Source organism: Gracilinanus agilis, chromosome 4 (assembly GCF_016433145.1).
Source record: "Gracilinanus agilis isolate LMUSP501 chromosome 4, AgileGrace, whole genome shotgun sequence".
Classification (NCBI taxonomy): domain Eukaryota; kingdom Metazoa; phylum Chordata; class Mammalia; order Didelphimorphia; family Didelphidae; genus Gracilinanus; species Gracilinanus agilis.
Window position 1 is genome coordinate 416,742,252 of NC_058133.1, and position 18,391 is coordinate 416,760,642.

The following is an 18,391-nucleotide window of genomic DNA, read 5'->3' on the forward strand; positions in this document are numbered from 1 at the left end:
AAAGAAAAGACCCATCTGAATTGGTAGTACAGTATTGTTTTAAAGAAATACAGAGGTGTTTTTTTTTCTTTCTAAAACATACATGTTTGAACCTTTCTATAGATAGATGACAGATGAACATCAACATATATATGTATGTATATTTAGAGAGATGTAGATGTATATGACATAGAAATGAATATAGAAAAGAGATTTAGGTAGATTAGAGATAGATACAGAGTGAAACTGGTAAGATTCTCAGAAATCTTTAGCACACCAGTTTTAATGAATAGAAATCATAGTTGGATACTAGTATTTCCTACTTAACTGCAAAGCAAATTTGCTCCATCCAGGATATTCTCTTCAATCTCCTATGAAAACTCTGAGTTCATTTCCATAGCTGAATTTTTTTTCATCTTCCCTCTTCCTTCCCCTCTTTTTCTTTTCCTCTTTCTCCCCTTTATCTCTTCCAACCTAGAAAGGACTGAAGTCTAACTCTTCAAGAAGGCTATATATAATATTGGAAAGCTCTTTGATAAGAGCCAGATGGACTTGGCCCTACTAGGACTTTCCATTAATAGTTACCATTCAAAGTCTGATTCAAGCCCCATCTACTCCAGAATATCTTCGCCTAACTATTCTAGTCACATTTCTCTCTTCTTTGGATTTCTTTGTTTCTCCTGTGTCTCATTCATTTAGACAAATTAGGATCCCATCTAGCTGTTTTCAGCAATATTACAATTTCAAATGATAGCATATTAGCATCTAACTATTTAGAATGGGAAGGAGTGAAAATAAAACAATTCACCACATTCCCATTCAACTCCATCCAAACCAATAAATGATACAAAACAAGTTGTGTAATTTGTATTTAATAGGGCAGCTACATGGCTCAGTGGATTTAGACCCAGGCCTAGACATGGGAGTTTCTGGGTTCAAATCTGGTTTTAGACACTTCCTAGTTATGTAATGCTGAACAAGTCACTCAACCCCCATTGCCTGGCCCTTACTCCTCTTTTGCCTTGGAACCAATACATACTATTGATTCTAAGATGGAAGATAAGGATTTGAATAAAAAAGAAGAAAAGAAAAAGAAAGGTTGAGATATGAACCAGGAAGGTGGGGAAGCATAAACACAATGCCTTTTAGAGATTGGAATGTAAAATGTATGAAGGTCAAAGCTTCAACTCTAAGGGAAGCTGAAGAGCAAGCAGAGATAAACCAAATATGACTAGGAATATATGACTGATCAGCCCCATGTAGTCACTAAGTAGCCTAATAACAATCCATTGGCAACAACATCCCTGAATGATGAATTTGGGCCTTTAAGCTATTGAATATAAATAATAATTTTTGCTAAAGAAAAGTACGAAGACTATTTAACACACATGCAATTATTTAAGTGACCCCTCTGTACCTTGGACTGTTAGAACCTTAAGCAATGGGTTGAGACATCACAGTGGCTCCAAATTCATTATTTTTCTGGGAGAACAAATTGTGATGTAACTAGAATTGTCCAAGGTAATAAAAGTTAAATTAACCAAGTCTGTTAAAAACATGACACAATAAGGAAGTTTAAAATTTCTATATTTGTCATTTGAAGTCTTTTCTATCACATTGTGCATCTAGTATATTTTTTCAGACTTATTATTACACATGAGTCTCCTTCATAAACTTCTCCTTTCAAGTGAACTAGCCTACTAGCTCTTCTCTACATGGAGGGGGCACGGGAGCTGAAGAGGCAATTGTTAAACTTTTAGTGTAATCAATTATACCTCAGAAATCAGCAATCACTATAAATCAAGGCTGATGTGTTGTTTTGTGGGTCATCTAGGTGTAAGGAAACATTGATGATGGAAATTAAACTTTAAAATGTATAGGCAGGGGCAGCTGGATAGGTCAGTGGATTGAGAGTCAGGCCTAGAGACGGGAGGTCCTAGATTCAAATCCGGCCTCAGACACTTCCCAGCTGTGTGACCCTGGACAAGTCACTTGACCCCCATTGCCCACCTTTACCACTCTTCCATCAAGGAGCCAATACACAGAAGTTAAGGGTTAAAAAAATAAAATGTATGGGCAAACTTTTTTTCTCTCAGAGTGCCCAGCTGTTAAACATTTGCCAGCACATCCCTATATTGCTCTGTAAACATTGGTTGAGTTTAGTAGGAATACAGTTGAAAGTTGATTGGGTGGATCCATCACCAGAGAAAAGGCCCAGTGACCATAGGATTACTATTTTACAATGATTGATATTACATATATATGTATATATGTATATATACATATATAATATATATATAATGAAGATAATCTCTTGCATTTGCATAAAACTTCAAAATTTTAAAAATGTTTTACAACCCATTATCTTATTTCAGCCTTATAATACCCTTGACCACGCATGACATTCCATCTCTCACCTCTGCCTTTCTATAAGTTGTCTCATATCTGGAATACATCTATTCCTTACTTCTGCCTTGTAGAATCTTTAGCTTCCTTCAAAGCTTAGCTTAAGTGCCTGTCCTAGTCCTCAGTTTCCTGATTCTCCTCTTAATGGTGCATAAATATATACATATACACCCACATATATGCTTATATAAATATATATATAACATATATAATTATTTTTTCCACATATAATGTTCCACCATATCTTCCCATAAAGCACAAATTCCTTGAGGACAGAAACTATTCAGTTTTGGTCTTATCTTCATATCCTCAGCACCTATCCCCATGCCTAGCATATGGGTTCTTAATAAATGTTTAAGAATGAATGAGTAGAACAATCCCTAAGTCATAGAAGAAGGAAATAATCATCTCAGGTTCCATGTTGCTGGATTTATTAAGCAGTCAAGGAGAATCGATTTGGGACAATATTATGATTCTGAGAGTGGGAAATGTTTTAAATAGCTAGACATTGGGAGAGAATGGAGTAGCTCATCAGATAATGCAAAAATTGACCTGAAGCTTATATACATATAATCAATCCCATAACTCATCATAGATTCCTTTTCCTTCTTTTATCCTTTACTTCATAGGGCCAATGTTGCCTTTTTGTGACTTATTTTCTCCTTATGACTGAACTTTAATTTCATTTTAATCTGATTTCCACTCTGCAAAACTACCCATGTAAGACTTAAGTTTGGGCACGGAAGTTTTTTGTTTTGTTTTGTTTTTTGTCTGAGGCAAAGCATCAAATCTATGTATAACAAAAGCAACAATAATCACCAAATAACAAAAGATGGAAAGGGGAATTCATAGGGGTAGAAAGATGCCCTTAGAATCAAGAGAACCTGAGTTAAAGACTGGCCTCTGATATATAAACACAGGATATATAACACAGCAAGTCAATTAACCTCCCAGTGACCCATCCTAACTTTTTATAAGTTGCAGAATTCATTCTGATCTACACTAGTAGAAGAAATGTTTACTCACTGGAAAGGAGTTCTCTATATAACAATGAAAATACAGTTATTAAAAAAAACCACGAAACAAGAATAGCAACAAAAATAAGAATTGATACCCCAGCCTGCAAAAACTGGTTAAAAATAATTAAGGAGAGGTTATTTTCTTGAGGGAAGTGTAGAATTAGATTTTAAATTTGGTGATTCAGTGAAATGAATCTGGAATCATTTTACAAAAAATAAATTCAAGATTCCTCAAAATTCACTGGAGACTGTAAAGGATTTTTGTTTTAATTCTTTTAAACTGAGAATTCAAGAAGTAGAAGTACCCTGGGTTATCAGAACTCAGAGTCTTAGGCATCTGAGTGGCCTTATGGATAGAGTTCTATACCTGAAGTCTGAAAGAATTGAGCTTGAATTTTGCCTCAAATACTAACTTTGTCCCCTTGGGAAAATTGCTTACTTTTCTCATCCTATAAAACAGGGATGTGGAGATAATAATAGTATCTGCCTCACAGAGTCTTTGTAAAGATCAAGTTGAGATAGGACATGGAAAGTGCTTTGCAATCCACAAAATGTTATGTAAATGTTAGTCATTATGGTTGTTTCTATTATATCTATGTTTTTATGCATTCTGCCATAACTAGAATTTGTCCCTAATGCCCATGATAATGCTTACCTATGAGAGTGTCCAACAATCCTATATTGTCTTGCATAACATTGTTCATTTTATTTCCTTCATGTATTTTTCTCTAGGGTAAGCAGTATCTTCTTTCACATTACAAAAATAAAAGTATGTATTGCATAATAACATATGTATAACATATCATATTACTGGCTGTCTCAGGGAGGGTTAGGGGTGGGACAGAAGGAAAGAACATGGATCACAAAATGTCAGAAAAATTATTAAAATTGTATCTACATCTAATCTGGGGGAAATAATAATAATTCCAATTTGCCTTTTGTGGGTTGTTAACTCTGAGATAGTATGGAATAAAGAAAAGAACACAATTAACAGGGATGAGTCTGTGCCCGGGTGCTTTGCTAAAAGATTTAATTGACCACAGGGTCCTAGCTGAACTCTTTATGCCAGAATGGTCAGGAGTTGCATCAAAAATGATTGTCCATTGAGTCAGGAAGAGCAGCCCACCCACATTGTACTTTAAAAGCATAGTGTGTATATTTTTTTTTTCTTTCTTCAACTCTAAGGAGTCTGCCACTTGGAATTTTGGCAGCTCCTACCTCAGATTTCAATTAAGAAGGAAGGATTTCTTTCTTTTTCCACCCTTCAGTAAAGTTATATGTGCTTGGCTAGTCAAAGTTGAGACTGGATCTCAAATTCCTGGCTGCCTCTACTTCCCTGAGTTAACAAGGACCTTGAGATTGTAGTATACAGAATTGGGATGATATAGTTTTTTCTAGCTTTGGCTGAGTTCCAAAAGCTGTTAGAGGTTTGGAATCTTGAGGAAAAGGCAGTTGGCTGGATCTTCCGTAGAGGGAGGTTGTCAGTCAGCCGAGCTGCTTTGATTACCTAGCTTTAATATTGAAATTTAGCCAAGCTTTGATATATTTACTTAAGAAATTATTATTTTAGATAAACCCTTTATATCTTCCTTTCCTAATACCATCCCTGCCTTCCCTCCCTTACCTTATATGTCTGTGGAGTTAATAAGGAGAGTAATTATAGAGGAGTTAAATCTGTGAAGAGTTACTTAATTGACAGCATTAGTTATATTAGTCAGTCATCATTTATTCCCTTTAGATAGCAATAGCACTTTGTAAAGCTGAGTTTAAAGGCAGGTCCTTACTCAGACTCCATCTTTACTTCCCTTCCCCCACCTGAGGTTCCTGAGACAACTGATAGGGCTTTCCTTTGATCCACCTTCCTAACAAACATCCTTCAAACAAAATAAACCCTTTTGTGTTTCAACAGCTCTATTAGTGTAATTTGTCTGTTAGTTATCAAGAGGGAAGAAGAGGGAAAGAGACAACATACTCTGGGCTTAGAGGGAAGCTGGGGCATCCATCTTGAAGGAAGGTGTTACTTCAAAACAGGTCCCTTCCTGTGAAATTAACTAAAGCCTGTTTGTTAATTTCAGTCTAGTCTATTTCCCTCAGCTTGTGTTTGAGTCTAAGTCACAGTCTGTAAGCCTGCTGTATTTGTCTGTTTAGTTTAATTTCTCTTCTCCCTGAAGATCTGTTTCCCTTCTGTGTTATACTCCTGACTTCAGTCCTATTATACCCTGAATCTCCTTTAATCCCAGCCTATCTGTAACCGAGATTACCCACTTAGCAAGTCTCAAACATCCTCCTTTCATTTCCCTTATCCCAAACACCTTTCCTCAAATTATCCCCATTACAAGATGGACATTGACTTGGGGATACCTCATGAGTTCCATAGTATCAAGTACCAGCAGAGTTGATCTCTGTAACAACTTCTTAGAGGTGAAGAGAAGACACACTGCAAGGATACTCTAGTTGAGAGAAGTACGAAACCTAATGCAAGCCTTGGCTTTCGAGGAGATAGAGAAATGAAGGTTGTTCAAGATAAAATTGGTCAAAAGTGAAAATGAAATATGTTCACTAGATTTACAAATCTTCCAGGAGTTAAATAATAATGGATTTCTATAGGTCTTTTGAGTGTTGCATATATTTTCTGTCTATTTAAGGGATCATGTGAGTCCTTTTTTGTGCTCATCCATTTTATAGTATATGGTTCTGTCAATGTTTGAGTTTTTGTGCTTTAAAAGAGTCTTTCGAGGTTTTCCTATCCCTCATATGTACTCTGTTGTATATTAAGTATCTTTGATCTAGATGGAATCCTATTAATCCATGTTTAGGACATCATAACCATAAGCAAAACCAATCTAATCTTAAGTTGGGTAAAGGGGAAAGAACATGATGAGCTAGAGAGCTTCATTTTGTAGTCAAACTTTCCCAAAACTGAATGTTGTCCATCTGAGACTAAAATCAAAGCCCTTTCATGGGAAGGAAAGTATCTCCTAGGCCACAGGCTTTATGTCTGCATGCTCTTTTCTCTACAAATAATAATGCAAATTCCATGAGGACAATGTTTATCTCCTCCTTTAGAAACCTCTCTATCTAATGTCTAGTCTTATAACCTGCAAACGTTAAAAATGAATTTCTAGCAAATTGTTCTACTAAAAGTTGTATAATTTTTCTTTTAATTAGTTTATATTATTTATATTTATTTAATTAATGTATATGATTTTTATTTAATTAGTTTATTTAATTAGGTCCTATTAAAATGACTTAGGACAAGTGACAAACTCTTAATCTTACAAGAAATGGTTTTTTTTTACTGTAAAATGAATATAATTAAATCTGCTTCATCTATTTTACAGGTTTGTTCGGAAAATCAAAGGAATTAATGGATATGCCTTGCAAAAGTGAAAACCAACATAAAAACGTAAGGTACTAATTTTTCTGAATTAACAGAATCTTAGTTTATGAGGTTTTACTACATCTAGAACATGGTGCTCATCTATAAATTTCTATTATTCAACAACAATAAAAGCACCAGTCCATTTGGAGTGGTCATTGGTTTAACAGCTGAAGGAATAGATCATAACAACTGAGCCATAGCTATCTACTCACACTTTTTCCTGGCTATGCCTCATGTCATTTTCATTTGGAGACTAAATATTCTAGGTTATAGAATCTCTATATAACACTTCTGCCTTTAAATGAAATTGGAAGTAGAGGCACTTCACCATTCTGTTCACATCTCATTCCAGCACACTTGCATCACACACAGAAACCTCTCTGTCACCATGCAGGTTTCCAATGAATATAAATGGTGCTTGAAGCTGAATTATAATTCCAAAGATGTACTCAAATCCCATGTAAGGAGTGAATAAATAAATTGATGTCAAGAATTGAAACATTTACCATTTGAAAAAATAGCTAAGGAACTCTACCAAATTTCTTTTGTAACAAAAATATGATGTTGATACATAAACCAGGAAGAACAAAAACAGAAATAGAAAACCATAGATCAAAACTCTTAATAAATGCTAATGCAAATTTTTTAAAATAAAAACTAGCAAGGAGATTACAGCAATATGACACTAATATTATACACTGTAACCAGGTGGGTTTTATACTAGGAATTCAGAAATAGTTCAATATTATGAAAACCATCAGCATAATTGACCATATCAGTAGTAACAAAACCAACAGAAACTATATGAATATTTTAATAGATGCAGGAAAAGCTTTTGGCAAAATGACAAAATGCAATACCTTTTCCTATTAAAGATGCTAGAAAACATTGGAATGAATGGAACATCCTTTAAAATGATAAGCAATAGCTATCTAAAACTATCAGCAAATATTATCTGTAATGAGGATGAGTGAGAAGCCTTCTCAAAAGGATCAGGAGTGAAAGAAGGATGCTCATTAGTCCCACTACTGTTCATATTGGACTAGAAATCCTAGCTATAGCAATAAATGAAGAAGAAGAAATTAAAGGAACTAGGCAAGGAGGAACTAAAACTATCATTCTTTGAAGATGACATGATGTTATACCTAGAGAATCCTAGAGACTCAACCAAAAATTTATTGCAACAATTGAAAACTTAGAAAAGTTGCAGGATATAAAATAAACCCACATAAATAATGAGCATTTCTCTATACTACAAATAAATCCAAAAAACAGGAAACAGAAAAATAAATCCCTTTGAAAATAAGTGTAGATGATGTAGATGCCTAAGAGCCTACCTGCCAAGACAAACCCAGGAACTATATGATCTCAATGACAAAGCACTTTTCATACAAATCAAATAAGATCTAAACATTTGGGAAAACATCAATTACTCATGAGTAGGCAGAACCAGTATAAAAAAATTACATTTCTTCATATATTAATTTACATATTCAGGGCCACACCAGGCCAACTACCCAAAAATTATTTCATTAAACTAGGAAAAATGATAATAAAATTCATCTGTAAGATCAAAAGACCTAGAGTATTAAGGGAACTAATATAAAAATTTTTTGAAGGAAAGTCATTTATCTCTATTGGAGGTCAAACTATATTTTAAAGGCAGAAACAATCAAAACACTCTGATTCTGGCTCAGAAATAGAGTAGAAGAGCAATGGAGTAGACTAGACACTCATTACATTAAGGTAAATGTTGACTGATGTTTCACAAACCTAAAGATCTAAAATTTTGGAAGAACTCATTATTTGACAAAAACTACTGGGAAAACTGGAAAATAATATAGTGGAAATTAGATATAGACCAACCATCACATTATGTACCAAGATAAATTTATAATGTATACAAGATTTAGAAATCAAAGATAATGCCACAAATAAATTTGAAGAGCACAAAATAATTTATCTCTCAGGCCTATGGAGAAGGGAAGAAGTTAGGTCAAAAGAATTCATAGAAAATATTATGTGATGTAAAATAGATAACTTTGATTTCATTAAATTAATGCACACAGAAAATCAATTCATCCAAGATAAAAAGGTGAACAAAAACTGGGGGAAAATCTTTATAAATTTCTCTGTTAAAGGTTTCCTTTCTTAAATATATAGAGAACTGAGTCAACTTTGTAAAGATATGAAACATTACCCAATTGACAAATGAAGAGGCATGCTCAGATGAAGAAATTAAAACTATTTTTAGTCGTATGTGTAAGGATGGGGAATGGGACAAAAAAAAGCCAGAAGAAGGTCATTGGTGACAGTTATTGACAGTTAAGATCAGAGGGAATTCCGGGAAATTCACCTCATAGACTCTCTTTATCTCCCCTCCATCCCTAACATTTGGGTGCTGGCTCTCCTTTATTCTTATATATGAAGGAATGCTTCAAATCACTATGAATTAGAGAAATACAAATTAAAACAACTCTGAGGTACTACCTAATACCTATCAGAATGTTTTACATAACAAAAAATGGAAAAATGAATTCATAGCTGGGGAACATTTTGAAGAGCAGCCTGGAACCTGCCAAAAAGACCATAAAACTATGCATACTCTTTAATCCAAAAATACTATTAGGTCTATTTCCCAAAGAGAATAAAGATAGGAGGAAATAATCTGCACAAAAATATTGATAGCAACACTTTTTGAGTTGGCAAAGAACTGGAAACTGAAATGATATCCATCGATTGTGGAATGGCTAAACAAGTTGTAATATTTGATTGTAATGAAATGCTACTGTGCCATAAGAAATGAAAAAGATAACAGAAAAAACCTTGAAAGACTTATATGAAGTGATGCAAAGTAAAGTAAACAGAACCAGAAAATACTGTACAGAGTAACAACAATAATATATGATGATCAACAGTGAATGATTTAACTATTATTAAAAAAGCTATGATCCCAGACAACTCCATCACAATAATCATAACAGATGGAATCTGAATGCAGATTTAAATATACCATTCTGCATTTTATTTCCACCATAAACTTTCCTCTTGTGTAAGTACTATGTGTTTTGTTTTACAACATAATGAACAGGGAAATATGTATTATGTGATAATATGTGTATGACCTATATCATATTACCTACCTTCTTGGGGATAGGTAGGAGTGGGAGAAAATAAGAAAATATGGGTTGCAAAATGACATACAATGGATATTAAAAATTGCATCAAAATGTAATTTAGGAAAAATTAAAATTTTAAAATAAAAATTGAATCATATTCAATCAATTATGTTCATTTAATGGAAACATTTTAAGCATGATTAATCATTAAATAGTTTTGGAAGTAATTGCAAGTATACTATTGCACATGCCTTTTTCTTCTGGTCATCTAAATTGTTTTAGATGCTCACTTAAGTAGTGTGTACAGAAGAAAGATATTACTTTATAATAGTCATCCTTTTATTTTAAAAGTTTAAAAATACTTTTTGAAAAGAGAATTTCCATAATTGTAAAACTCTTTCCTTTCACAATCTATAATACACCAAAAATCTACCTAGCAATAGAGCATAAATTCAGTCCCTAAATAGATGCACAAATTACTTCTTATACAGTCATTTCTTATACACAAACTATTCACCTCCTTTGATCCTCCAAAGTGTCTTTGACTTAGAGATGTATAGGCAAGGAAGAAATCTGACTTCTTTTATCATTCTTTCAGTTGTACATGTGTTCAATAAATAGCAAATAAATATTCATTCCAGTTCCAACAATTCTTTCTCTGGAGACGAATGACATTCTTTGTCATAATTCCTTCAGAATTTTCCTGGATCATTGTATTGCTGAGCAAAGTCTTTCACAGCTGATCACCTCACAAAATCACTGTTACTATGTAAAATGTTTATTTCACTCTAAATCAGTTCATGAAGGTTTTTAGGTTGTTTTTTTTTTAAACTAATCCTGTTCATCACTGCTTATGGCACAACAATTTTCCATTACAATCACATATCACATCTTATTTCTCCAATTGCCAGACACCCTTGTTTCCAATTCTTTGCCACCACAGAAAAGAGGCTGTTATAAGTATTTTTGTACATGTACATCCTTTCCCCATTTAAAAAAATCTCTTTGCAATATAGACCTAGTGGCAGTCTAACTGGATCAAAAGGCATGTACAGTCTTATAGTCTTTTGGGCACAATTCCAAATTGCCCCCAAAAATTGTTGGATCGGTTCACAACTCCACTGACAATGCATTAGTGTCCCAATTTTGCCATTCCCTTCCCATTATTTATCACTTTCCTTTACTGACACATTGGCCAGTTGGATAGATGTGAGGTAATGCCTCATTGTTTTCATTTACATTTCTATAATCAAGAGAGAATCACAGAATATTTTTTCATACAATTATTGATAACTTTGAATTCTTCATCTGAAAACTAAATAAGCCTCTACTTCAAAAGAACAATCTTGACTTCTTTACCTCATGTAGTGATTGGAACTCAAAAAGAGCAAAACATTCATTATTATTCAGTGATTTCATTTATGTATGACTCTTTCTGACCCTATTTGTTCATGTGACCCTATTTCTTGGCAAAGTTTGCCATTTCTTTCTCCATTTAATTCTATGCATGAATAAATTGAGGGGAATAGGGGCAAATGACTTGACCAGAATCACAGAGCTAGTATTTGAGGCTAGATTTGAATCCATGAAGATATCTTCCTGATTCCAGGCCTAGCACTAAATCCATTGCATCACCTAACTGCCCCAACATTACTAAATATACAATACTAAGATACTAATAGGACTTTGCAAGGCATGAACATAACAAAATGCCACTATTGAGCTTCTTGACATACAAAATAATAACTGATACATCAGCTGTCAACATTCTAAGCATATGCTTGTGCCCAGATTGTGCCCTTTCTATCCTCCCAAATATAATAGAATTCAAACGAGATGGAAAGCAGTGAATTTCATGCCCATATACTATATGTAAACTTTTAAAAACATGTAACAAGCCAAAAATGCCTAATCCCTTCTTCAAAAATGTGATGCATGTTTCTGTCCTACAATACTATCAGATACAGAACTCAAATTATGTATCAAAAAGGGATGCTAAATGGTATTTTAAGGAGTGGCTCTGATTCCATGAAAATTTGGATTCAAATCCTACCTGTGATGTAGCTGGCTGTGTGACTCTGGAGAATGTATTTAATCTCTCGAGATATAAGTAGCAATCTAAGACTGAAACTTGAAAAAACTTTCAGCAATAGAGGGAATTTTCTCTTTTGATTTTCCTTTTCAATAGTGTCTGATGCTTCATGACCCCATTTAGAGTTTTCTTGGCAAATATGCTGTAGTGGTTTTCCATTTCCTTTTCCAGCTCACTTTACAAGTGAGAAATTGAGACAAATGAAATGGCATAACTCACAAAGGTTCACAGAACTAGTGAGTGTCTGAGATTGGATTTGAACTCAAGAAGATGAGTCTTGGGGTGCAGCCAAGATGGCAGCATACTAGCAGGGAAATCCTAAAGATGCTCTGAATATCTTTCCAAACTGATCTATAAAAAGCATTTCAAAAGTACAGAAATCAAAGCATGATGAGCAAAGGAGCTCTCCCACAGACTACAGCATGAAAGGCAGAGAAATGTTATTATAGGGCAAAATTGCACAAGGAAAAACATGGGTGGACCACTCCCCCTCTACCTACCATGCCAGAGGCAAAGTCAGGTCCTTGGCAACCCCCAAATTCCATGAGGTGGGCTACACTAAAGAAAAAAAACACTGCATACCAACCCTGGAGGCTCCAGGCTCTGGCACTGAGATCCAAAGCTTTCTAGCACTGGGCTTACTCAGCAATTCTACCTAAACTAATTTACTTATTCAGTGTCATACCTATCAAACTACCAAAAAACTTTTTTATTGAATTAGGAAAAAGTTATAACAAAGTTCATCTGGAAGAACAAAAGGTCAAGGGAACTAATGAAAAACAAAAAGATAAGGATGGGGGCCCAGCAATACCAGATCTTAAACTGTAGTACAAAGCAATGATCATCAAAACAATATCATACTGGCTAAGAGTCAGTAGGGTAGATCAATGGCATAAACTTGGGGTAAATGATTCAGAAAGCTAGTGTTCGATAAACCCAAAGATCCCAGCTTTTGGGACAAGAACCCACTATTTGACAAAAACTGCAGGGAAATTTGGAAAACAATATGGGAAAAATTGGGTTTAGATCAACATCTTACGCCCTAAACCCAGAAAAATTCTAAGTGGGTAAATGACTTAAAATATAAAGAGGGAATTATAAGTAAATTAGGTGAACATAGAATAGTATAACTGCCAAATCTATGGGAAAGGAAAGAATTTAAGACCAAGCAAGAGATAGGGAATATTACAAAATATCAAATAAATAATTTTGATTATATTAAATTAAAAAGGTTTTGTACAAACAAGACCAATGAAATCAAAATTAGGAGGAAAGCAACAAACTGGGGCAAAAATTTTATAACGAAATTCCCTGACAAAGGTCTAATTTCTCAAATTTATAAGGAACTAAGTCAAATATACAAGAAATCAAGCCATTCCCCAATTGACAGTGGTCAGGTGACATGAATAAGCAGTTTCCAGATGAAGAAATCAAAACTATTAATAATCACATGAAACGTGAACTGGAATGAACTCTAGGAATTGATACAAAGTGAAAGGAGCAGAAGCAGGAGAACAATATACACAGAGATGGATGCACTGTGGAAAAATTAAATGTAATAGATTTCTCTACTGGCAACAATGCAATGATCTAGGACAATTCTGAGGGACTTATGAGAAAGAACACTATTCACATTCAGAGGAAGAACACATTCAGAGTAAAAACACAGAAGAAAATTAACTGCTTGATCACATGGGTCGATGGGGACATGATTGGGAATGTAGGCTCTAAGCAATCACCCTAATGCAAATATTAATAATATGGAAATAGGTCTTGATCAATGAAATATGTAAAACCCATTGGCTAAGGGGAGGCTGGGGGGGGGGAGGAGAAGAGGGAAAGAACATGAATCATGTAACCATGGAAAAATATTCTAAATATATTAAATAATTTTTTTCAAAAAAAATAATCACTTCTTGTTCTTGGTTGGATGTGGAGGAACGCTGGACCTGGAACCCTGAGACCTTGAATCTATTGTGATGGGGATTCTGGGAAGATGGTGGCTTAGATGGAGCAAATGTTAAAACCACTGCACCCTTCCACAGCAAGATAGAAAACAATGCTCTTCAAGAAGAAAGAGGACCAAATCTAACAACAGGACAGACCAGGGGGAATCCTACTTCTGGACAGCTAAAGAGGTACCCAAGAAAAAGGCTTGAATTCTTGAACTGTCAAGTCTGAGGGTATAGAAGGGGAATCCCAGGACTCCTCCCACACTCTCTGTGTGGAGTCTCCAGTGGCCCCATAAATCTCAGGGCAGGCAGACATACTGGCCTGGAGTGAGGGCCTTGCTGGTGCCAGACTCCTAGAGTTGAGCACAGGCACCAGGGAGGTGACTGGAGGAAAAAGCCAGAGAAACACAGCAAAAAATGCTCAGAAGATGGCAGCTTAGATGGAGCTAAACCTCAGACTGCCTGGTTTCATCATACCAAGATAGAAAACAAAGGGCTTCAGGAGGAAAGAAAACCAGATAAAATACAAGTATAGAGCAGGGTGACTCTACTCCTGGACAGCCCAGCGAAAACACTCCATCTTCTCCCCCTGACTTTTTTTTTCCTTTCGAGATTTTAGCCTCAGGGCACATTAAGAAATACAGACTAATCCAACCAATACAGGCTTAATCCCATGAGTTGGACTGAAAAGAAGTGTTCAGAGGGCAAGGAAACTCCAAATCCCCTCCCACTGCAGAGAATGCAGGGAAAGTAACTACAAACCTCCACTGCCAGATGAGGGAAGATCTTTCATCAAAGCTCATTAAATCCATCTGCTTAAACTAGCAGAACAGAAAAAGAAAAAATATGAGTAAACAACAGAAAAAGAGAAAAGAAATGACAATTGACAGCTTCTTTCAAGGAAGTGAAAAGAGAACAAATGAAATAGAAATAGAAGGAGAGGAAGAAGTTCCAGCAAATTGGACACAAGCTTTGGAAGATCTCAAAATTCAATTAACTCAAGAACTTCAGTAACTCAAAAAGCAATCAAGAGAGGCTGAAGATAATTTGAAAAAATGAAATATATGAACTAAAATAAGAATATAAAGTCTTAAAGGCCAGAATTGGCCAGTTTGAAAATGAAGCAAAGAAGGCAAAAGATGATCTGCAAAGAAAATCAGACCAGAAGGAGAAGGATGACCAAAAAGCCAGGGATGAAATTCAGTCTTTAAAGAATGGAACTCAAAGGAGCAGAGCTAAAAGAACATTGTACACAGAGACCAATACACTGTGGTAAAATAGAATATAATGGACTTCTGTACTAGCAGCAATGCAATGACCCAGGAAAATTCTGAGGGATTTGTGGAAAAGAACACTACCCACATTCAGAGGAAGAACTACAGGAGTGGAAAGCGAAGAAAAACAACTGCTTGAATACATGGGTTGAGGCGGACATAATTGGAGATGTAGACTCAAAACTACCACACCTATGCAACTACCAACAATTTGGAAATAGGTCTTGATCAATGACACATGTTAAAACCAGTGGAAATACACATCTGCCATGGGGGGATGGGGGAAGTTGGGGGGGGGTAAAGGGAAAAGTAAGAGCATGAATTATGTAACCATGTTAACTTTTCAAAAAAATAAATATTAATAAATGTTTTAAAAAAAGAATGGAACTCAACAAGTAGAAGCAAATGACTTCAAAAGGCAGCAAGAATATATAAAACAACATTTAAAAAAATGAAAAATTTGAGGAAAATATGAAACACCTCATTGATTCAATCAAAGATCTAGAAGAACAGAGCTAGAAGAAATGATTTAAGAATTACCAGAAAATCATGACAAAAGAAAAAGTCTAGACATCATTTTACAATAAATTATCAGAGACAACTGCCCTGACATTCTTCAACAAGAGGGAAAAGTGGAAATTGAAAGAATCCACAAATCTACTCCTACATTTAATCCACAACTGACAACTTCCATGAATATTATACTCAAATTCAAAAACTACCAGACCAAGGAAAAAAATATTACAAGCTGATAAAAAGGAGTCATTCAGATATCAGGGAATCACAGGTAGGATAACACAGGATCTGACTGGATCTACATTGAAGGACAGGATGGCATATGATATAATATTCCAGAAAGCAAGAGAACTGAGTCTACAACCAAGAATCAACTATCCAGAAAAACTGACTGTTTTTTTGAACGGGAAAGCATGGTCATTCAATAAAATTGAGGACTCCCAAGTATTCATAAAGAAAAAACCAGACTTAAACAGAGAGTTTGCTGCCCAAACACAGAACTCAAGAGAATCACCATAAGGTAATTAAGAGAGTGGGGGAGGGGGGTTGCCAGAGGGGGAAGTGAGATCTTTTCTTTATAGGACCCAATAAGTTCAATTGATTTGTTTCCCTAGAAGTTTACATAGAGGGAACAGTGACAAAATTTATAGGAAGAAATGTCAAGATAGATATATAGATATGCATATATATATATATATGTATATATATGTATGTATGTATGTATGTATGTATGTACAAATATATACAAAACTAGGGGGGAAAGAAGGTAATATTAAGAAAAATGGGAAAACAAACAAAATGGAGTAAATTTATATTGCATAAAAAAGCGCATGGAGCCAACAGGGGAAAATAACAATATACTAGAAGGGTAAAGTGGTTGGAAAGAGGAAATACTCAATACTTAAGTGCATTGAAATTAACTTAAAGTGGGGAGAACAATTAGATCCATTGGGGCAGAGAATTGATTCATGCCCTATAGAGAAGAAGAAGGGTAACAAAAGGACTGTTGGGAAGGGAAACAACACTAGGAAGGGAGAGGCTGGGGTGGGGGGAACCTTAAAAAGACCCTAAAGAAGAATAAGAGAGGAACAAGAAGGGAGAGGGAAGAAAGGGAAGTACAATAAGGGAGGGGATTAGGGCAAATGATTAAAAACAAAACGCTGGTATAGAAAGAAATAGTGAAAGAAGAAAGGGCAGGACAAGGAGAGAGAATCAAAATATCTGGGAATACATAGTTGATCATTATAACTCTGAATGTGAATGGGATGAACTCACCCATAAAACGGAAGCAAATAGCAGAGTGGATTAGAAACCAAAATCTTACCTTATGTTGCCTACAAGAAACACACATAAGACAGGCAGACATATATAGAGTAAAAACAAAAAGATTGAGCAAAATTTATTGAGCTTCAACTGAGAAAAATAAGGCATGAGTTGCAATCATGATTTCTGACAGAGCCAAAGTAAAAATAGATCTGGTTAAAAGAGATAGGGAAGGTAATAACATCCTAACAATGAAGAAATATCAGTACTCAACATGTATGCACCAAATGGTATTGCATCCATATTTCTAAAGGAGAAACTAGTGGGGCTCAAGGATGAAATAGATAGCAAAACTATACTAGTGGATGACCTCAACCTTCCCCTATCAGATCTAGATAAATCAAACCAAAAAATAAATAAGAAAGAGATAAGAGAGGTGAATTAATTACTAGAAAAATTATTGTAAATAGTGTTATATTCAATAATCTGGAAAGAGATGGATGCCATCTTGAGTGACAGGGATGGCAGTTGAGAGACTCCAAATGTTCCCAGGTGCCATGAGCCAGGGGCAAACATTGGTTGGCCCGACTGTATAAATACCCCTCACAGCCACTTTGAGGGAAGTCTATAGATTCAGAGGCTGAGAACTGGAGATCCCAGATCTCTGCCAAACTTTGTGGTTCAATCTGGGCAGTGGGTGGCTAGAAGGGTAGTTTGAAGGGTGGAAAAGGATGATTTAAGAAGAAGAAGGTAGGAATAAGCCTGAATCTATTTCCTGATAGACTGTGAGAGCTAGTGAATCACCAATACTGGTAGTGAGAGAGCTAAGAGAATAAAGACCATCAATACATCTACAGCAATAGCCTTCCCTATTCTCTGTCTTGGCTGTGGCCAAGTCTGGCCAGAGATAAAGGGTGAGGGTGAAATCTCAAGCCTTCAACTGATCTATTCCTCTAATCTTGATTGTTAATTAGTTTATAGATAATAGATCAATAGGGTTTCCAATCCCCAATCTTTGACCTTGTTATCCTTTCCCTATTTATAGAAAAAAGAGTGTTCAACAACAAGTACCTTCCTCAGTGTTCTTTCTATCACATCCCTTGGGAAAGGAGTCAAACACAGTCAGATGCTGAATGTCATCCAAGGCAGATTGGGCAAATTGCCCAATAACAATTTATCCAACCCCAGGTTGGGCCTGAAAAGGTTACCCATCTATCTAATCTCTCAGGGGTCCCTACTTGGGCTGCTGTTAAAGAATCCCTAACAGGGTGATAGGAGTAGGTGTTCCTCCCACCAACTGCAACTGAGGAGATCATAAACAGATACATATCATCACCATCATTATATCTCTATATCTCTCTTGTACCCCTTTATTTTTAACAATAGATA